This window comes from Lissotriton helveticus, chromosome 2_1 (genome assembly GCF_964261635.1).
Source record: "Lissotriton helveticus chromosome 2_1, aLisHel1.1, whole genome shotgun sequence".
Classification (NCBI taxonomy): domain Eukaryota; kingdom Metazoa; phylum Chordata; class Amphibia; order Caudata; family Salamandridae; genus Lissotriton; species Lissotriton helveticus.
In genome coordinates this window covers 455,522,893-455,542,233 of record NC_136059.1, presented here as the reverse complement: position 1 = coordinate 455,542,233, position 19,341 = coordinate 455,522,893, and the positions used below count along the sequence as shown (strand labels likewise).

The window sequence follows — 19,341 nt, the reverse complement described above, 5'->3', positions numbered from 1 at the left end:
AGGAAGTGGTGGTAGCGGAGGATTCATGGGAGGATCCTCTTTAGGTAGAGGCGGAGGCGACTTAGGCCGAGGTGGTGTATAAACCACTGAGTACACCGAGCCCGGTGACTTCTTCGGGGGATGTGACTGCGAACCAGTCCCTCCAGTATGTGAGCGCCGCCTCCGGCGTCCTTCACCAGACCCAGCGTGACTTCTGGCGCCAGAACTCCTTCTGCGCCGCTTAGGAGAGGTGGAAAGTCTCAGAGACGCCGATCTCTTTCTTCTCGACGTCGAGCGTCGCTTTTCCGGCGTCGAACGTCGACCCCGCAACTCCGGCGTCGAACGCCGTCTCCTCGACGTCGAGTGCTTCTTCCTCGACGCCGCCTCCGCGACGACGAACGGTCAGTTCTCGACGATGAGCGTCGACTTCTCCTCGCTGAACGTTTTCTCGCGGTCCTCGACGTCGAGGATCCCCTCGACGCCGACCGTCTGCTCGACGGCAATCGGCGGTGTCGCTTCGACGGCGAGCGCCGATGCCTGCCGGTCCTTCTTCGACGTCGATGGCTCGACGCTGACGTCGACGACGAAGACGCCGTCGGCGGTGATCTCGACGGCGGCCTACCCAGGCCTTTCGACGTCGATCTTCCACGCTGTCTCGACCCGGAGCCCCGGGGAGATGGGGAACACACCGTCGTCATCCCTCTCGACGTCGTCGTCGGTGCAATCGACGGAGACGGAGACCGGGACCGTTTGCTGGACTTCCTGCCTCTGGGGAGCCCCCCAGAGGCCTCAGCAGAGGCAGAGGGAGCCTTCCCAGCCTGCCCATACCCGCCTGCAGTCGTCTCTCCTCTAGGCCTTGAAGCCTAATCTTCAGCCTGTCCCTCAGGGTCCTTGTTGTAAAGGTCTGACATATGTCACATTCTTCAGGGACATGTGCTTCAGGGAGGCAGAGTATGCAGACGTCGTGTGGATCAGACTTGGCCTTCTTCCTTCCACATGCTAGGCACTTGTCGAAGAGAGCAGGCATTTTAGTACCCTAAAAAGCCTGGACAAATACACAGGAGTGAAGGGAAACACCAAGTACACAAACTGAAAACACTTTTAAAGCCAAAAGTGCACAAAATTCTAATAAACCCTTGAAAAAGGGAGAGCTCAATGCACCAGGGTCCTGTTAGCAGGAGCCGGAAAAAAGAAATGAAAGTAAGAGGGACCTGCTGTGCATTCTGGGATACTGGGAGAAGTTCTGGAAAGTTCTTTTAAAGGCACGGTATCCTATTTAAGCCACATAATGGCAGCCTATGGGGCTTGTCTGTCCATGCCTTCCTCTCTATCATTCCAGAGGCTTTTACTGGTAGACGCAAGTTTCTCTATGGGAGAAACTGGGCAGGCTGTGTTATTTGTGTGTTTTGGGTGGAATTTCTAGTTGAAGTACTGGACAGTGTAGCCTGTGGATATAGGCTGCATTATTTGTCTTTAAATTCTCTCTTAAGTGTCTTTGCAGTTCTGCAATTTTCTGACAATTTAAGAGATTATTTTTGATTGCCGGGGTCCACGCACATGGGCGGGACTATTCACTAGATTATGACTATACACAGATACCCGACTACAGAAGGTGTATTAACCGATATTGAACAGCAGCATCTGTTAGTATTGTGCAAAAGATGTGCCAACTATAACTTAATTTAACTCTATCAGTAGACAGTACAAGAGCGTGTGTCTTATATGGCACTACGTAATAACCCTCAGAGCTTAAATAGCTGCATATCAGACCGCAAATCCACTCTGTCGGCAAGTAATGGTGGCTTGCCTAATGCAACAGGGTGTCTGACGAAGCTGACCTGCGTGTTACAGACCATGCGACGAAACAGCTAAAGAAAGTTTTGCAAAACAAAACTATGCCCCGACTGAGTTGTTACAATCCTCATGTATATACCCACACTCACCTTAAATACCTCCACGGTACTCCATATAGACTCTAGAGGGAGCACCAAACGCTCTGTGTGCGCTGCTAAATACACGGCAGTGAGACTGGGACTAGCGTAACGCACAGCCTGTGCGTATCACGTTCTCACGTCAAGTTTCTATAGAAACAGAGTAAACATGAAACTCCGTCGGAACAAAACTGTAAGCGGTGACTAGATCTCATATGGTATATTTACCCGCTACAGTGGTGTACCTTCATCTTAAAAATCTAATACATTCAGAAATTAGTGTCCCTTTCCGTAGATAAAAGAGAAGTTACAACTAATGTACAGATCACCAGAACTAATCCAAAGTGCCCTATGGACTAATTCATATAGTTTACGTAGTGCAGCTCCCAGTTGCTACGTATAGCCGTACTCTGTAAATGTAGGTGGATGACAAATAGAAATATATATATTCTCAATGGCCATGTGCCACGGTAGATCTTATCTAGCATATGTAATGGGCCCTCGCCCACTCCCCATTCCAGCCAGCTTACAGCACCCTGGACGGACGACAAGAAACGTCAAAGGGTGCTCCAGACTCCTTTTTATTTTTCTCTCCCTTTTTGTCTTTCTTGAAACCAGAGATCAGGGGAAAGCGCGAACGCAGTCCCCCACTACCAGAAATTATGCAGTCGAGTATCCCGCATTTGGGGACATCGCAGGGGTCAGCACATCCGAAGTGCAATGGATGAGCCTCACCCTGGGAGAACCACCTTCGTGATCATGGTGTCTCCCCTGCCAGGTAAGTATGAGTTGGAAGGGGACAGGGCGAGGGCGGCCCGCATGGCATCTCCCCGCAGAGCGAGGGTGGCATCCACACAGGGAAGGCCTGAGGCCGGGCGAGGCAGAGCATGGGCCTTGTGAGGCCCAAGGTTGCCCAGCCAAGGGCCCTGTGCCCACTTTGGAAAGCGCGCAGCTACCCACAGCAGCTTCCCACAGGCCTCGGCCGGCCTGCAAAATTTGCATGTCCACGCCCACCAGCAGCGCCAATCAGGGCCCTGCTTTCACTACTCTGCACGCAGCTCACATGGGGGGAAAGCCAGGGCTACAGCTAGCACACCAGAGGGCTTGGCAGGTCGAAATCGGGCCCAAAAGCAGATCTGTCAGGCCCTCCAAACTGTGCGCAAGCAAAGGCTACGGCAAGCAGAGAAGAGGGCTTGCCAGGCCGAAATCGGGCCCAGAAGCACGTTTCTAAGCCCTAACCCAGCATCCCCCAAGCTCGTCAATTCGCATATGTAATGGGCCCTCGCCCACTCCCCATTCCAGCCAGCTTACAGCACCCTGGACGGACGACAAGAAACGTCAAAGGGTGCTCCAGACTCCTTTTTATTTTTCTCTCCCTTTTTGTCTTTCTTGAAACCAGAGATCAGGGGAAAGCGCGAACGCAGTCCCCCACTACCAGAAATTATGCAGTCGAGTATCCCGCATTTGGGGACATCGCAGGGGTCAGCACATCCGAAGTGCAATGGATGAGCCTCACCCTGGGAGAACCACCTTCGTGATCATGGTGTCTCCCCTGCCAGGTAAGTATGAGTTGGAAGGGGACAGGGCGAGGGCGGCCCGCATGGCATCTCCCCGCAGAGCGAGGGTGGCATCCACACAGGGAAGGCCTGAGGCCGGGCGAGGCAGAGCATGGGCCTTGTGAGGCCCAAGGTTGCCCAGCCAAGGGCCCTGTGCCCACTTTGGAAAGCGCGCAGCTACCCACAGCAGCTTCCCACAGGCCTCGGCCGGCCTGCAAAATTTGCATGTCCACGCCCACCAGGGCCCTGCTTTCACTATACTGCACGCAGCTCACACGGGCGGGAAAGCCAGGGCTACAGCACTCACAGAAGGGGGCTTGCCAGGTCGATTTTGGGCCCAGAAGCAGAGATTTGGGGCTTTTGATGCTCAAGACCTGCCACTGAAGCCAACTCTAGAGTAGGCAGTGACCTGTTGCCTGGCTAGGCCCCAGTTGACTGCTTGTGGCTGAAAGTCAGAGACAAAGCGGCCAGCAAGCGAGCAGGGGTTCTCGCCCCGAGCCCCTCACGCCTTCCCGAACGCTCCCAAACGCAGCAGAACCCTCGCCGGGCAGAGCCCTCGCCGGGCCACAGCCTGGGGTTCTCAGCCAGAGTCTGGGCCCGGGAAGGCTAGGGTGAGGCAAGTGGCTGGCAGCCAGGCCACAGCCCCAGGGCTGGCGATCGAAAGGAGCAGACATGTCACCTGGCCAGGGCCTACTGCCCTGTCTCTGGATAGGTCCCCAGAGTGGGAGGCTTCAACTATCCCATCATTCCCCAGGCTCAGCACTTTGCATGCTATCCCCTCTTGCCCACGCCCCCTTCCAATCCAGCCGCAGCACCCTGGACAGACCACAGAAGACGACGAAAGGTGCTCCAGACTCCTTTTTATTTTTCTCTCCCTTTTTGTCTTTCTTGAAACCAGAGATCAGGGGAAAGCGCGAACGCAGTCCCCCACTACCAGAAATTATGCAGTCGAGTATCCCGCATTTGGGGACATCGCAGGGGTCAGCACATCCGAAGTGCAATGGATGAGCCTCACCCTGGGAGAACCACCTTCGTGATCATGGTGTCTCCCCTGCCAGGTAAGTATGAGTTGGAAGGGGACAGGGCGAGGGCGGCCCGCATGGCATCTCCCCGCAGAGCGAGGGTGGCATCCACACAGGGAAGGCCTGAGGCCGGGCGAGGCAGAGCATGGGCCTTGTGAGGCCCAAGGTTGCCCAGCCAAGGGCCCTGTGCCCACTTTGGAAAGCGCGCAGCTACCCACAGCAGCTTCCCACAGGCCTCGGCCGGCCTGCAAAATTTGCATGTCCACGCCCACCAGCAGCGCCAATCAGGGCCCTGCTTTCACTACTCTGCACGCAGCTCACATGGGGGGAAAGCCAGGGCTACAGCTAGCACACCAGAGGGCTTGGCAGGTCGAAATCGGGCCCAAAAGCAGATCTGTCAGGCCCTCCAAACTGTGCGCAAGCAAAGGCTACGGCAAGCAGAGAAGAGGGCTTGCCAGGCCGAAATCGGGCCCAGAAGCACGTTTCTAAGCCCTAACCCAGCATCCCCCAAGCTCGTCAATTCGCATATGTAATGGGCCCTCGCCCACTCCCCATTCCAGCCAGCTTACAGCACCCTGGACGGACGACAAGAAACGTCAAAGGGTGCTCCAGACTCCTTTTTATTTTTCTCTCCCTTTTTGTCTTTCTTGAAACCAGAGATCAGGGGAAAGCGCGAACGCAGTCCCCCACTACCAGAAATTATGCAGTCGAGTATCCCGCATTTGGGGACATCGCAGGGGTCAGCACATCCGAAGTGCAATGGATGAGCCTCACCCTGGGAGAACCACCTTTTTTTTTTTTTTTTTTTTTTTTTTTTTTTTTTTTTTTTTGACCAAAAAGTTTTTTTATTAAAAACAATCAAGTCCGATCTGCATGGATTGGTCTTGACACCCAACTTATTAATGCAAAGTTTTACAACTAAGACAACAATCTAGGTTCTTCGAGCTTGCAGGAAAAGAGCTAAGGGGGTTAGTCTTGTACAAGTCGACGAGGCAGGGATTCGCCTGCCCCACCAGCCTACAAGGAGGAACAAACACCCATGAGCAGTCACATCTAGTAGCCCATCAAAACGGTTCAAATAATCTGTACCATGGGTGCTGTAGCGTAACACTTACAGGGGTGTAAGTGAGAGCAGAAATTTGGAGTGCTTTGGAGTAAAGGCAGGACTGTGGTCTTTGTGTATTGGGGAAACTTCATGCAATCCGCCCTCTTTTCCAGGGAGGTCACCTTAAAATGAACATTATATACATAAAATCAAAGCAGCAAGTTACAATAAAATAGCACCATAAACATTTTGTCCGATTTAGACATTCCAATACATCAGTATTCATTTCATACAAAACATTAAAATGCAATACATATATACAAATATGTGCAATAATTAGGGACTGCTTTTTCTTGTACAGTCTGGCTTTTAGTGAGTTTCCAAGAGCAAAGTTTCTTTGGCGAGGTTCTTCAGAGGTTAAAGTGAATTCAGAAATATCTTGACCTTTTCCAGTAAATCTTCCTGTTTAATCTTGTCATTTTTGAAGTCCTCATTAACGTCTAAGACCAAGATTGGAATATCCCGGAGGTTTTCAAAGTCAACATTCATGGTTCTTGAATGGAGCCACATTTCATGTTTGAAGTGAAGTTTTTCTAGATATTCCAGCTCAATTCCCTGCTCTTCTTCCCTGCCCCTATAGCGCAAACGTTCCATACATTTCTCAGGTGTACTTCTAAGGTAGATCATTCCATCCAGCTCGATCTCAGACTCAAATTGATTCAAAAGCCACGTATGCCAGTCCTGATAAATTGCCCATTCAGTTTCATTGATGTTCCCAGATTCAAACAAGTTGGACGCAAACACATACCGGTCACTGTAAACTGATCTTTCAAAAAATTGTACAGGTCGCTCAGCTTCTTGTAGTTTTGCTGACACCGGCTTTAACTGCGCCCTTACTCTACTCAAACAAGCATAGGTCTGGAAAGTGTAAGCCCATCGAGTAGGCTTATCGTACAGCATTTGGAGCAAGTTGCCACCACTTTTCTGAGAAGTTGAAAGTTCCTCGTGTTCATCTTCATTTGTTTGCACGTTGCACCACCTTGCGATAGGTTCAGGAATAATCTCCCACTCATCACTTGCTTTCTCCAGCATACGAACAAACGTAGATTTTCCAGCGGCGATGTTCCCCTCGATGGACAGCTTCCTGGACCGCTTGTCAAAGCTGCTCTCGAAAACTGGGCTGATGCACATCCTTTTCGGGGGTGTCGCCATGTCGGTGCTGTGAGGGGACCCTGCGTGCCGCTGCTCGCGTTAATGGTGCTCAGTTCACTGGGAGAACCACCTTCGTGATCATGGTGTCTCCCCTGCCAGGTAAGTATGAGTTGGAAGGGGACAGGGCGAGGGCGGCCCGCATGGCATCTCCCCGCAGAGCGAGGGTGGCATCCACACAGGGAAGGCCTGAGGCCGGGCGAGGCAGAGCATGGGCCTTGTGAGGCCCAAGGTTGCCCAGCCAAGGGCCCTGTGCCCACTTTGGAAAGCGCGCAGCTACCCACAGCAGCTTCCCACAGGCCTCGGCCGGCCTGCAAAATTTGCATGTCCACGCCCACCAGGGCCCTGCTTTCACTATACTGCACGCAGCTCACACGGGCGGGAAAGCCAGGGCTACAGCACTCACAGAAGGGGGCTTGCCAGGTCGATTTTGGGCCCAGAAGCAGAGATTTGGGGCTTTTGATGCTCAAGACCTGCCACTGAAGCCAACTCTAGAGTAGGCAGTGACCTGTTGCCTGGCTAGGCCCCAGTTGACTGCTTGTGGCTGAAAGTCAGAGACAAAGCGGCCAGCAAGCGAGCAGGGGTTCTCGCCCCGAGCCCCTCACGCCTTCCCGAACGCTCCCAAACGCAGCAGAACCCTCGCCGGGCAGAGCCCTCGCCGGGCCACAGCCTGGGGTTCTCAGCCAGAGTCTGGGCCCGGGAAGGCTAGGGTGAGGCAAGTGGCTGGCAGCCAGGCCACAGCCCCAGGGCTGGCGATCGAAAGGAGCAGACATGTCACCTGGCCAGGGCCTACTGCCCTGTCTCTGGATAGGTCCCCAGAGTGGGAGGCTTCAACTATCCCATCATTCCCCAGGCTCAGCACTTTGCATGCTATCCCCTCTTGCCCACGCCCCCTTCCAATCCAGCCGCAGCACCCTGGACAGACCACAGAAGACGACGAAAGGTGCTCCAGACTCCTTTTTATTTTTCTCTCCCTTTTTGTCTTTCTTGAAACCAGAGATCAGGGGAAAGCGCGAACGCAGTCCCCCACTACCAGAAATTATGCAGTCGAGTATCCCGCATTTGGGGACATCGCAGGGGTCAGCACATCCGAAGTGCAATGGATGAGCCTCACCCTGGGAGAACCACCTTCGTGATCATGGTGTCTCCCCTGCCAGGTAAGTATGAGTTGGAAGGGGACAGGGCGAGGGCGGCCCGCATGGCATCTCCCCGCAGAGCGAGGGTGGCATCCACACAGGGAAGGCCTGAGGCCGGGCGAGGCAGAGCATGGGCCTTGTGAGGCCCAAGGTTGCCCAGCCAAGGGCCCTGTGCCCACTTTGGAAAGCGCGCAGCTACCCACAGCAGCTTCCCACAGGCCTCGGCCGGCCTGCAAAATTTGCATGTCCACGCCCACCAGCAGCGCCAATCAGGGCCCTGCTTTCACTACTCTGCACGCAGCTCACATGGGGGGAAAGCCAGGGCTACAGCTAGCACACCAGAGGGCTTGGCAGGTCGAAATCGGGCCCAAAAGCAGATCTGTCAGGCCCTCCAAACTGTGCGCAAGCAAAGGCTACGGCAAGCAGAGAAGAGGGCTTGCCAGGCCGAAATCGGGCCCAGAAGCACGTTTCTAAGCCCTAACCCAGCATCCCCCAAGCTCGTCAATTCGCATATGTAATGGGCCCTCGCCCACTCCCCATTCCAGCCAGCTTACAGCACCCTGGACGGACGACAAGAAACGTCAAAGGGTGCTCCAGACTCCTTTTTATTTTTCTCTCCCTTTTTGTCTTTCTTGAAACCAGAGATCAGGGGAAAGCGCGAACGCAGTCCCCCACTACCAGAAATTATGCAGTCGAGTATCCCGCATTTGGGGACATCGCAGGGGTCAGCACATCCGAAGTGCAATGGATGAGCCTCACCCTGGGAGAACCACCTTCGTGATCATGGTGTCTCCCCTGCCAGGTAAGTATGAGTTGGAAGGGGACAGGGCGAGGGCGGCCCGCATGGCATCTCCCCGCAGAGCGAGGGTGGCATCCACACAGGGAAGGCCTGAGGCCGGGCGAGGCAGAGCATGGGCCTTGTGAGGCCCAAGGTTGCCCAGCCAAGGGCCCTGTGCCCACTTTGGAAAGCGCGCAGCTACCCACAGCAGCTTCCCACAGGCCTCGGCCGGCCTGCAAAATTTGCATGTCCACGCCCACCAGGGCCCTGCTTTCACTATACTGCACGCAGCTCACACGGGCGGGAAAGCCAGGGCTACAGCACTCACAGAAGGGGGCTTGCCAGGTCGATTTTGGGCCCAGAAGCAGAGATTTGGGGCTTTTGATGCTCAAGACCTGCCACTGAAGCCAACTCTAGAGTAGGCAGTGACCTGTTGCCTGGCTAGGCCCCAGTTGACTGCTTGTGGCTGAAAGTCAGAGACAAAGCGGCCAGCAAGCGAGCAGGGGTTCTCGCCCCGAGCCCCTCACGCCTTCCCGAACGCTCCCAAACGCAGCAGAACCCTCGCCGGGCAGAGCCCTCGCCGGGCCACAGCCTGGGGTTCTCAGCCAGAGTCTGGGCCCGGGAAGGCTAGGGTGAGGCAAGTGGCTGGCAGCCAGGCCACAGCCCCAGGGCTGGCGATCGAAAGGAGCAGACATGTCACCTGGCCAGGGCCTACTGCCCTGTCTCTGGATAGGTCCCCAGAGTGGGAGGCTTCAACTATCCCATCATTCCCCAGGCTCAGCACTTTGCATGCTATCCCCTCTTGCCCACGCCCCCTTCCAATCCAGCCGCAGCACCCTGGACAGACCACAGAAGACGACGAAAGGTGCTCCAGACTCCTTTTTATTTTTCTCTCCCTTTTTGTCTTTCTTGAAACCAGAGATCAGGGGAAAGCGCGAACGCAGTCCCCCACTACCAGAAATTATGCAGTCGAGTATCCCGCATTTGGGGACATCGCAGGGGTCAGCACATCCGAAGTGCAATGGATGAGCCTCACCCTGGGAGAACCACCTTCGTGATCATGGTGTCTCCCCTGCCAGGTAAGTATGAGTTGGAAGGGGACAGGGCGAGGGCGGCCCGCATGGCATCTCCCCGCAGAGCGAGGGTGGCATCCACACAGGGAAGGCCTGAGGCCGGGCGAGGCAGAGCATGGGCCTTGTGAGGCCCAAGGTTGCCCAGCCAAGGGCCCTGTGCCCACTTTGGAAAGCGCGCAGCTACCCACAGCAGCTTCCCACAGGCCTCGGCCGGCCTGCAAAATTTGCATGTCCACGCCCACCAGCAGCGCCAATCAGGGCCCTGCTTTCACTACTCTGCACGCAGCTCACATGGGGGGAAAGCCAGGGCTACAGCTAGCACACCAGAGGGCTTGGCAGGTCGAAATCGGGCCCAAAAGCAGATCTGTCAGGCCCTCCAAACTGTGCGCAAGCAAAGGCTACGGCAAGCAGAGAAGAGGGCTTGCCAGGCCGAAATCGGGCCCAGAAGCACGTTTCTAAGCCCTAACCCAGCATCCCCCAAGCTCGTCAATTCGCATATGTAATGGGCCCTCGCCCACTCCCCATTCCAGCCAGCTTACAGCACCCTGGACGGACGACAAGAAACGTCAAAGGGTGCTCCAGACTCCTTTTTATTTTTCTCTCCCTTTTTGTCTTTCTTGAAACCAGAGATCAGGGGAAAGCGCGAACGCAGTCCCCCACTACCAGAAATTATGCAGTCGAGTATCCCGCATTTGGGGACATCGCAGGGGTCAGCACATCCGAAGTGCAATGGATGAGCCTCACCCTGGGAGAACCACCTTCGTGATCATGGTGTCTCCCCTGCCAGGTAAGTATGAGTTGGAAGGGGACAGGGCGAGGGCGGCCCGCATGGCATCTCCCCGCAGAGCGAGGGTGGCATCCACACAGGGAAGGCCTGAGGCCGGGCGAGGCAGAGCATGGGCCTTGTGAGGCCCAAGGTTGCCCAGCCAAGGGCCCTGTGCCCACTTTGGAAAGCGCGCAGCTACCCACAGCAGCTTCCCACAGGCCTCGGCCGGCCTGCAAAATTTGCATGTCCACGCCCACCAGGGCCCTGCTTTCACTATACTGCACGCAGCTCACACGGGCGGGAAAGCCAGGGCTACAGCACTCACAGAAGGGGGCTTGCCAGGTCGATTTTGGGCCCAGAAGCAGAGATTTGGGGCTTTTGATGCTCAAGACCTGCCACTGAAGCCAACTCTAGAGTAGGCAGTGACCTGTTGCCTGGCTAGGCCCCAGTTGACTGCTTGTGGCTGAAAGTCAGAGACAAAGCGGCCAGCAAGCGAGCAGGGGTTCTCGCCCCGAGCCCCTCACGCCTTCCCGAACGCTCCCAAACGCAGCAGAACCCTCGCCGGGCAGAGCCCTCGCCGGGCCACAGCCTGGGGTTCTCAGCCAGAGTCTGGGCCCGGGAAGGCTAGGGTGAGGCAAGTGGCTGGCAGCCAGGCCACAGCCCCAGGGCTGGCGATCGAAAGGAGCAGACATGTCACCTGGCCAGGGCCTACTGCCCTGTCTCTGGATAGGTCCCCAGAGTGGGAGGCTTCAACTATCCCATCATTCCCCAGGCTCAGCACTTTGCATGCTATCCCCTCTTGCCCACGCCCCCTTCCAATCCAGCCGCAGCACCCTGGACAGACCACAGAAGACGACGAAAGGTGCTCCAGACTCCTTTTTATTTTTCTCTCCCTTTTTGTCTTTCTTGAAACCAGAGATCAGGGGAAAGCGCGAACGCAGTCCCCCACTACCAGAAATTATGCAGTCGAGTATCCCGCATTTGGGGACATCGCAGGGGTCAGCACATCCGAAGTGCAATGGATGAGCCTCACCCTGGGAGAACCACCTTCGTGATCATGGTGTCTCCCCTGCCAGGTAAGTATGAGTTGGAAGGGGACAGGGCGAGGGCGGCCCGCATGGCATCTCCCCGCAGAGCGAGGGTGGCATCCACACAGGGAAGGCCTGAGGCCGGGCGAGGCAGAGCATGGGCCTTGTGAGGCCCAAGGTTGCCCAGCCAAGGGCCCTGTGCCCACTTTGGAAAGCGCGCAGCTACCCACAGCAGCTTCCCACAGGCCTCGGCCGGCCTGCAAAATTTGCATGTCCACGCCCACCAGCAGCGCCAATCAGGGCCCTGCTTTCACTACTCTGCACGCAGCTCACATGGGGGGAAAGCCAGGGCTACAGCTAGCACACCAGAGGGCTTGGCAGGTCGAAATCGGGCCCAAAAGCAGATCTGTCAGGCCCTCCAAACTGTGCGCAAGCAAAGGCTACGGCAAGCAGAGAAGAGGGCTTGCCAGGCCGAAATCGGGCCCAGAAGCACGTTTCTAAGCCCTAACCCAGCATCCCCCAAGCTCGTCAATTCGCATATGTAATGGGCCCTCGCCCACTCCCCATTCCAGCCAGCTTACAGCACCCTGGACGGACGACAAGAAACGTCAAAGGGTGCTCCAGACTCCTTTTTATTTTTCTCTCCCTTTTTGTCTTTCTTGAAACCAGAGATCAGGGGAAAGCGCGAACGCAGTCCCCCACTACCAGAAATTATGCAGTCGAGTATCCCGCATTTGGGGACATCGCAGGGGTCAGCACATCCGAAGTGCAATGGATGAGCCTCACCCTGGGAGAACCACCTTCGTGATCATGGTGTCTCCCCTGCCAGGTAAGTATGAGTTGGAAGGGGACAGGGCGAGGGCGGCCCGCATGGCATCTCCCCGCAGAGCGAGGGTGGCATCCACACAGGGAAGGCCTGAGGCCGGGCGAGGCAGAGCATGGGCCTTGTGAGGCCCAAGGTTGCCCAGCCAAGGGCCCTGTGCCCACTTTGGAAAGCGCGCAGCTACCCACAGCAGCTTCCCACAGGCCTCGGCCGGCCTGCAAAATTTGCATGTCCACGCCCACCAGGGCCCTGCTTTCACTATACTGCACGCAGCTCACACGGGCGGGAAAGCCAGGGCTACAGCACTCACAGAAGGGGGCTTGCCAGGTCGATTTTGGGCCCAGAAGCAGAGATTTGGGGCTTTTGATGCTCAAGACCTGCCACTGAAGCCAACTCTAGAGTAGGCAGTGACCTGTTGCCTGGCTAGGCCCCAGTTGACTGCTTGTGGCTGAAAGTCAGAGACAAAGCGGCCAGCAAGCGAGCAGGGGTTCTCGCCCCGAGCCCCTCACGCCTTCCCGAACGCTCCCAAACGCAGCAGAACCCTCGCCGGGCAGAGCCCTCGCTGGGCCACAGCCTGGGGTTCTCAGCCAGAGTCTGGGCCCGGGAAGGCTAGGGTGAGGCAAGTGGCTGGCAGCCAGGCCACAGCCCCAGGGCTGGCGATCGAAAGGAGCAGACATGTCACCTGGCCAGGGCCTACTGCCCTGTCTCTGGATAGGTCCCCAGAGTGGGAGGCTTCAACTATCCCATCATTCCCCAGGCTCAGCACTTTGCATGCTATCCCCTCTTGCCCACGCCCCCTTCCAATCCAGCCGCAGCACCCTGGACAGACCACAGAAGACGACGAAAGGTGCTCCAGACTCCTTTTTATTTTTCTCTCCCTTTTTGTCTTTCTTGAAACCAGAGATCAGGGGAAAGCGCGAACGCAGTCCCCCACTACCAGAAATTATGCAGTCGAGTATCCCGCATTTGGGGACATCGCAGGGGTCAGCACATCCGAAGTGCAATGGATGAGCCTCACCCTGGGAGAACCACCTTCGTGATCATGGTGTCTCCCCTGCCAGGTAAGTATGAGTTGGAAGGGGACAGGGCGAGGGCGGCCCGCATGGCATCTCCCCGCAGAGCGAGGGTGGCATCCACACAGGGAAGGCCTGAGGCCGGGCGAGGCAGAGCATGGGCCTTGTGAGGCCCAAGGTTGCCCAGCCAAGGGCCCTGTGCCCACTTTGGAAAGCGCGCAGCTACCCACAGCAGCTTCCCACAGGCCTCGGCCGGCCTGCAAAATTTGCATGTCCACGCCCACCAGCAGCGCCAATCAGGGCCCTGCTTTCACTACTCTGCACGCAGCTCACATGGGGGGAAAGCCAGGGCTACAGCTAGCACACCAGAGGGCTTGGCAGGTCGAAATCGGGCCCAAAAGCAGATCTGTCAGGCCCTCCAAACTGTGCGCAAGCAAAGGCTACGGCAAGCAGAGAAGAGGGCTTGCCAGGCCGAAATCGGGCCCAGAAGCACGTTTCTAAGCCCTAACCCAGCATCCCCCAAGCTCGTCAATTCGCATATGTAATGGGCCCTCGCCCACTCCCCATTCCAGCCAGCTTACAGCACCCTGGACGGACGACAAGAAACGTCAAAGGGTGCTCCAGACTCCTTTTTATTTTTCTCTCCCTTTTTGTCTTTCTTGAAACCAGAGATCAGGGGAAAGCGCGAACGCAGTCCCCCACTACCAGAAATTATGCAGTCGAGTATCCCGCATTTGGGGACATCGCAGGGGTCAGCACATCCGAAGTGCAATGGATGAGCCTCACCCTGGGAGAACCACCTTCGTGATCATGGTGTCTCCCCTGCCAGGTAAGTATGAGTTGGAAGGGGACAGGGCGAGGGCGGCCCGCATGGCATCTCCCCGCAGAGCGAGGGTGGCATCCACACAGGGAAGGCCTGAGGCCGGGCGAGGCAGAGCATGGGCCTTGTGAGGCCCAAGGTTGCCCAGCCAAGGGCCCTGTGCCCACTTTGGAAAGCGCGCAGCTACCCACAGCAGCTTCCCACAGGCCTCGGCCGGCCTGCAAAATTTGCATGTCCACGCCCACCAGGGCCCTGCTTTCACTATACTGCACGCAGCTCACACGGGCGGGAAAGCCAGGGCTACAGCACTCACAGAAGGGGGCTTGCCAGGTCGATTTTGGGCCCAGAAGCAGAGATTTGGGGCTTTTGATGCTCAAGACCTGCCACTGAAGCCAACTCTAGAGTAGGCAGTGACCTGTTGCCTGGCTAGGCCCCAGTTGACTGCTTGTGGCTGAAAGTCAGAGACAAAGCGGCCAGCAAGCGAGCAGGGGTTCTCGCCCCGAGCCCCTCACGCCTTCCCGAACGCTCCCAAACGCAGCAGAACCCTCGCCGGGCAGAGCCCTCGCCGGGCCACAGCCTGGGGTTCTCAGCCAGAGTCTGGGCCCGGGAAGGCTAGGGTGAGGCAAGTGGCTGGCAGCCAGGCCACAGCCCCAGGGCTGGCGATCGAAAGGAGCAGACATGTCACCTGGCCAGGGCCTACTGCCCTGTCTCTGGATAGGTCCCCAGAGTGGGAGGCTTCAACTATCCCATCATTCCCCAGGCTCAGCACTTTGCATGCTATCCCCTCTTGCCCACGCCCCCTTCCAATCCAGCCGCAGCACCCTGGACAGACCACAGAAGACGACGAAAGGTGCTCCAGACTCCTTTTTATTTTTCTCTCCCTTTTTGTCTTTCTTGAAACCAGAGATCAGGGGAAAGCGCGAACGCAGTCCCCCACTACCAGAAATTATGCAGTCGAGTATCCCGCATTTGGGGACATCGCAGGGGTCAGCACATCCGAAGTGCAATGGATGAGCCTCACCCTGGGAGAACCACCTTCGTGATCATGGTGTCTCCCCTGCCAGGTAAGTATGAGTTGGAAGGGGACAGGGCGAGGGCGGCCCGCATGGCATCTCCCCGCAGAGCGAGGGTGGCATCCACACAGGGAAGGCCTGAGGCCGGGCGAGGCAGAGCATGGGCCTTGTGAGGCCCAAGGTTGCCCAGCCAAGGGCCCTGTGCCCACTTTGGAAAGCGCGCAGCTACCCACAGCAGCTTCCCACAGGCCTCGGCCGGCCTGCAAAATTTGCATGTCCACGCCCACCAGCAGCGCCAATCAGGGCCCTGCTTTCACTACTCTGCACGCAGCTCACATGGGGGGAAAGCCAGGGCTACAGCTAGCACACCAGAGGGCTTGGCAGGTCGAAATCGGGCCCAAAAGCAGATCTGTCAGGCCCTCCAAACTGTGCGCAAGCAAAGGCTACGGCAAGCAGAGAAGAGGGCTTGCCAGGCCGAAATCGGGCCCAGAAGCACGTTTCTAAGCCCTAACCCAGCATCCCCCAAGCTCGTCAATTCGCATATGTAATGGGCCCTCGCCCACTCCCCATTCCAGCCAGCTTACAGCACCCTGGACGGACGACAAGAAACGTCAAAGGGTGCTCCAGACTCCTTTTTATTTTTCTCTCCCTTTTTGTCTTTCTTGAAACCAGAGATCAGGGGAAAGCGCGAACGCAGTCCCCCACTACCAGAAATTATGCAGTCGAGTATCCCGCATTTGGGGACATCGCAGGGGTCAGCACATCCGAAGTGCAATGGATGAGCCTCACCCTGGGAGAACCACCTTCGTGATCATGGTGTCTCCCCTGCCAGGTAAGTATGAGTTGGAAGGGGACAGGGCGAGGGCGGCCCGCATGGCATCTCCCCGCAGAGCGAGGGTGGCATCCACACAGGGAAGGCCTGAGGCCGGGCGAGGCAGAGCATGGGCCTTGTGAGGCCCAAGGTTGCCCAGCCAAGGGCCCTGTGCCCACTTTGGAAAGCGCGCAGCTACCCACAGCAGCTTCCCACAGGCCTCGGCCGGCCTGCAAAATTTGCATGTCCACGCCCACCAGGGCCCTGCTTTCACTATACTGCACGCAGCTCACACGGGCGGGAAAGCCAGGGCTACAGCACTCACAGAAGGGGGCTTGCCAGGTCGATTTTGGGCCCAGAAGCAGAGATTTGGGGCTTTTGATGCTCAAGACCTGCCACTGAAGCCAACTCTAGAGTAGGCAGTGACCTGTTGCCTGGCTAGGCCCCAGTTGACTGCTTGTGGCTGAAAGTCAGAGACAAAGCGGCCAGCAAGCGAGCAGGGGTTCTCGCCCCGAGCCCCTCACGCCTTCCCGAACGCTCCCAAACGCAGCAGAACCCTCGCCGGGCAGAGCCCTCGCCGGGCCACAGCCTGGGGTTCTCAGCCAGAGTCTGGGCCCGGGAAGGCTAGGGTGAGGCAAGTGGCTGGCAGCCAGGCCACAGCCCCAGGGCTGGCGATCGAAAGGAGCAGACATGTCACCTGGCCAGGGCCTACTGCCCTGTCTCTGGATAGGTCCCCAGAGTGGGAGGCTTCAACTATCCCATCATTCCCCAGGCTCAGCACTTTGCATGCTATCCCCTCTTGCCCACGCCCCCTTCCAATCCAGCCGCAGCACCCTGGACAGACCACAGAAGACGACGAAAGGTGCTCCAGACTCCTTTTTATTTTTCTCTCCCTTTTTGTCTTTCTTGAAACCAGAGATCAGGGGAAAGCGCGAACGCAGTCCCCCACTACCAGAAATTATGCAGTCGAGTATCCCGCATTTGGGGACATCGCAGGGGTCAGCACATCCGAAGTGCAATGGATGAGCCTCACCCTGGGAGAACCACCTTCGTGATCATGGTGTCTCCCCTGCCAGGTAAGTATGAGTTGGAAGGGGACAGGGCGAGGGCGGCCCGCATGGCATCTCCCCGCAGAGCGAGGGTGGCATCCACACAGGGAAGGCCTGAGGCCGGGCGAGGCAGAGCATGGGCCTTGTGAGGCCCAAGGTTGCCCAGCCAAGGGCCCTGTGCCCACTTTGGAAAGCGCGCAGCTACCCACAGCAGCTTCCCACAGGCCTCGGCCGGCCTGCAAAATTTGCATGTCCACGCCCACCAGCAGCGCCAATCAGGGCCCTGCTTTCACTACTCTGCACGCAGCTCACATGGGGGGAAAGCCAGGGCTACAGCTAGCACACCAGAGGGCTTGGCAGGTCGAAATCGGGCCCAAAAGCAGATCTGTCAGGCCCTCCAAACTGTGCGCAAGCAAAGGCTACGGCAAGCAGAGAAGAGGGCTTGCCAGGCCGAAATCGGGCCCAGAAGCACGTTTCTAAGCCCTAACCCAGCATCCCCCAAGCTCGTCAATTCGCATATGTAATGGGCCCTCGCCCACTCCCCATTCCAGCCAGCTTACAGCACCCTGGACGGACGACAAGAAACGTCAAAGGGTGCTCCAGACTCCTTTTTATTTTTCTCTCCCTTTTTGTCTTTCTTGAAACCAGAGATCAGGGGAAAGCGCGAACGCAGTCCCCCACTACCAGAAATTATGCAGTCGAGTATCCCGCATTTGGGGACATCGCAGGGGTCAGCACATCCGAAGTGCAATGGATGAGCCTCACCCTGGGAGAACCACCTTCGTGATCATGGTGTCTCCCCTGCCAGGTAAGTATGAGTTGGAAGGGGACAGGGCGAGGGCGGCCCGCATGGCATCTCCCCGCAGAGCGAGGGTGGCATCCACACAGGGAAGGCCTGAGGCCGGGCGAGGCAGAGCATGGGCCTTGTGAGGCCCAAGGTTGCCCAGCCAAGGGCCCTGTGCCCACTTTGGAAAGCGCGCAGCTACCCACAGCAGCTTCCCACAGGCCTCGGCCGGCCTGCAAAATTTGCATGTCCACGCCCACCAGGGCCCTGCTTTCACTATACTGCACGCAGCTCACACGGGCGGGAAAGCCAGGGCTACAGCACTCACAGAAGGGGGCTTGCCAGGTCGATTTTGGGCCCAGAAGCAGAGATTTGGGGCTTTTGATGCTCAAGACCTGCCACTGAAGCCAACTCTAGAGTAGGCAGTGACCTGTTGCCTGGCTAGGCCCCAGTTGACTGCTTGTGGCTGAAAGTCAGAGACAAAGCGGCCAGCAAGCGAGCAGGGGTTCTCGCCCCGAGCCCCTCACGCCTTCCCGAACGCTCCCAAACGCAGCAGAACCCTCGCCGGGCAGAGCCCTCGCCGGGCCACAGCCTGGGGTTCTCAGCCAGAGTCTGGGCCCGGGAAGGCTAGGGTGAGGCAAGTGGCTGGCAGCCAGGCCACAGCCCCAGGGCTGGCGATCGAAAGGAGCAGACATGTCACCTGGCCAGGGCCTACTGCCCTGTCTCTGGATAGGTCCCCAGAGTGGGAGGCTTCAACTATCCCATCATTCCCCAGGCTCAGCACTTTGCATGCTATCCCCTCTTGCCCACGCCCCCTTCCAATCCAGCCGCAGCACCCTGGACAGACCACAGAAGACGACGAAAGGTGCTCCAGACTCCTTTTTATTTTTCTCTCCCTTTTTGTCTTTCTTGAAACCAGAGATCAGGGGAAAGCGCGAACGCAGTCCCCCACTACCAGAAATTATGCAGTCGAGTATCCCGCATTTGGGGACATCGCAGGGGTCAGCACATCCGAAGTGCAATGGATGAGCCTCACCCTGGGAGAACCACCTTCGTGATCATGGTGTCTCCCCTGCCAGGTAAGTATGAGTTGGAAGGGGACAGGGCGAGGGCGGCCCGCATGGCATCTCCCCGCAGAGCGAGGGTGGCATCCACACAGGGAAGGCCTGAGGCCGGGCGAGGCAGAGCATGGGCCTTGTGAGGCCCAAGGTTGCCCAGCCAAGGGCCCTGTGCCCACTTTGGAAAGCGCGCAGCTACCCACAGCAGCTTCCCACAGGCCTCGGCCGGCCTGCAAAATTTGCATGTCCACGCCCACCAGCAGCGCCAATCAGGGCCCTGCTTTCACTACTCTGCACGCAGCTCACATGGGGGGAAAGCCAGGGCTACAGCTAGCACACCAGAGGGCTTGGCAGGTCGAAATCGGGCCCAAAAGCAGATCTGTCAGGCCCTCCAAACTGTGCGCAAGCAAAGGCTACGGCAAGCAGAGAAGAGGGCTTGCCAGGCCG

At 57.4% G+C, this 19,341-nt stretch overlaps 16 non-coding genes and 2 pseudogenes across 17 annotated transcripts; all 18 read right to left on the bottom strand.

Moving 5' to 3' along the window:
- Nucleotides 1–2,532: 2,532 nt before the first annotated feature.
- LOC144820451 (U1 spliceosomal RNA) lies at nucleotides 2,533–2,696 on the bottom strand. The gene has a single exon (XR_013607777.1). It is a non-coding gene; the product is annotated as a U1 spliceosomal RNA (small nuclear RNA).
- A 617-nt stretch (nucleotides 2,697–3,313) lies between these two features.
- On the bottom strand, nucleotides 3,314–3,477 carry LOC144820450 (U1 spliceosomal RNA). The gene has a single exon (XR_013607776.1). It is a non-coding gene; the product is annotated as a U1 spliceosomal RNA (small nuclear RNA).
- Nucleotides 3,478–4,368: 891 nt separating this feature from the next.
- Nucleotides 4,369–4,532, bottom strand: LOC144820449 (U1 spliceosomal RNA). The gene has a single exon (XR_013607775.1). It is a non-coding gene; the product is annotated as a U1 spliceosomal RNA (small nuclear RNA).
- Nucleotides 4,533–5,149: 617 nt separating this feature from the next.
- Nucleotides 5,150–5,287, bottom strand: LOC144820511 (U1 spliceosomal RNA; annotated as a pseudogene).
- A 1-nt stretch (nucleotide 5,288) lies between these two features.
- On the bottom strand, nucleotides 5,289–6,800 carry LOC144818071 (deoxycytidine kinase 2 pseudogene; annotated as a pseudogene). The gene has a single exon (XR_013607038.1). The product of XR_013607038.1 is annotated as a deoxycytidine kinase 2 pseudogene (transcript).
- A 943-nt stretch (nucleotides 6,801–7,743) lies between these two features.
- LOC144820448 (U1 spliceosomal RNA) lies at nucleotides 7,744–7,907 on the bottom strand. Its single transcript, XR_013607774.1, has one exon. It is a non-coding gene; the product is annotated as a U1 spliceosomal RNA (small nuclear RNA).
- Nucleotides 7,908–8,524: 617 nt separating this feature from the next.
- On the bottom strand, nucleotides 8,525–8,688 carry LOC144820447 (U1 spliceosomal RNA). The gene has a single exon (XR_013607773.1). It is a non-coding gene; the product is annotated as a U1 spliceosomal RNA (small nuclear RNA).
- An 891-nt stretch (nucleotides 8,689–9,579) lies between these two features.
- Nucleotides 9,580–9,743, bottom strand: LOC144820446 (U1 spliceosomal RNA). Its single transcript, XR_013607772.1, has one exon. It is a non-coding gene; the product is annotated as a U1 spliceosomal RNA (small nuclear RNA).
- A 617-nt stretch (nucleotides 9,744–10,360) lies between these two features.
- LOC144820445 (U1 spliceosomal RNA) lies at nucleotides 10,361–10,524 on the bottom strand. The gene has a single exon (XR_013607771.1). It is a non-coding gene; the product is annotated as a U1 spliceosomal RNA (small nuclear RNA).
- Nucleotides 10,525–11,415: 891 nt separating this feature from the next.
- On the bottom strand, nucleotides 11,416–11,579 carry LOC144820444 (U1 spliceosomal RNA). Its single transcript, XR_013607770.1, has one exon. It is a non-coding gene; the product is annotated as a U1 spliceosomal RNA (small nuclear RNA).
- A 617-nt stretch (nucleotides 11,580–12,196) lies between these two features.
- Nucleotides 12,197–12,360, bottom strand: LOC144820443 (U1 spliceosomal RNA). The gene has a single exon (XR_013607769.1). It is a non-coding gene; the product is annotated as a U1 spliceosomal RNA (small nuclear RNA).
- An 891-nt stretch (nucleotides 12,361–13,251) lies between these two features.
- On the bottom strand, nucleotides 13,252–13,415 carry LOC144820442 (U1 spliceosomal RNA). Its single transcript, XR_013607768.1, has one exon. It is a non-coding gene; the product is annotated as a U1 spliceosomal RNA (small nuclear RNA).
- Nucleotides 13,416–14,032: 617 nt separating this feature from the next.
- On the bottom strand, nucleotides 14,033–14,196 carry LOC144820441 (U1 spliceosomal RNA). Its single transcript, XR_013607767.1, has one exon. It is a non-coding gene; the product is annotated as a U1 spliceosomal RNA (small nuclear RNA).
- Nucleotides 14,197–15,087: 891 nt separating this feature from the next.
- Nucleotides 15,088–15,251, bottom strand: LOC144820440 (U1 spliceosomal RNA). Its single transcript, XR_013607766.1, has one exon. It is a non-coding gene; the product is annotated as a U1 spliceosomal RNA (small nuclear RNA).
- A 617-nt stretch (nucleotides 15,252–15,868) lies between these two features.
- LOC144820439 (U1 spliceosomal RNA) lies at nucleotides 15,869–16,032 on the bottom strand. Its single transcript, XR_013607765.1, has one exon. It is a non-coding gene; the product is annotated as a U1 spliceosomal RNA (small nuclear RNA).
- Nucleotides 16,033–16,923: 891 nt separating this feature from the next.
- LOC144820438 (U1 spliceosomal RNA) lies at nucleotides 16,924–17,087 on the bottom strand. The gene has a single exon (XR_013607764.1). It is a non-coding gene; the product is annotated as a U1 spliceosomal RNA (small nuclear RNA).
- Nucleotides 17,088–17,704: 617 nt separating this feature from the next.
- On the bottom strand, nucleotides 17,705–17,868 carry LOC144820437 (U1 spliceosomal RNA). Its single transcript, XR_013607763.1, has one exon. It is a non-coding gene; the product is annotated as a U1 spliceosomal RNA (small nuclear RNA).
- Nucleotides 17,869–18,759: 891 nt separating this feature from the next.
- LOC144820436 (U1 spliceosomal RNA) lies at nucleotides 18,760–18,923 on the bottom strand. Its single transcript, XR_013607762.1, has one exon. It is a non-coding gene; the product is annotated as a U1 spliceosomal RNA (small nuclear RNA).
- Nucleotides 18,924–19,341: the final 418 nt, after the last annotated feature.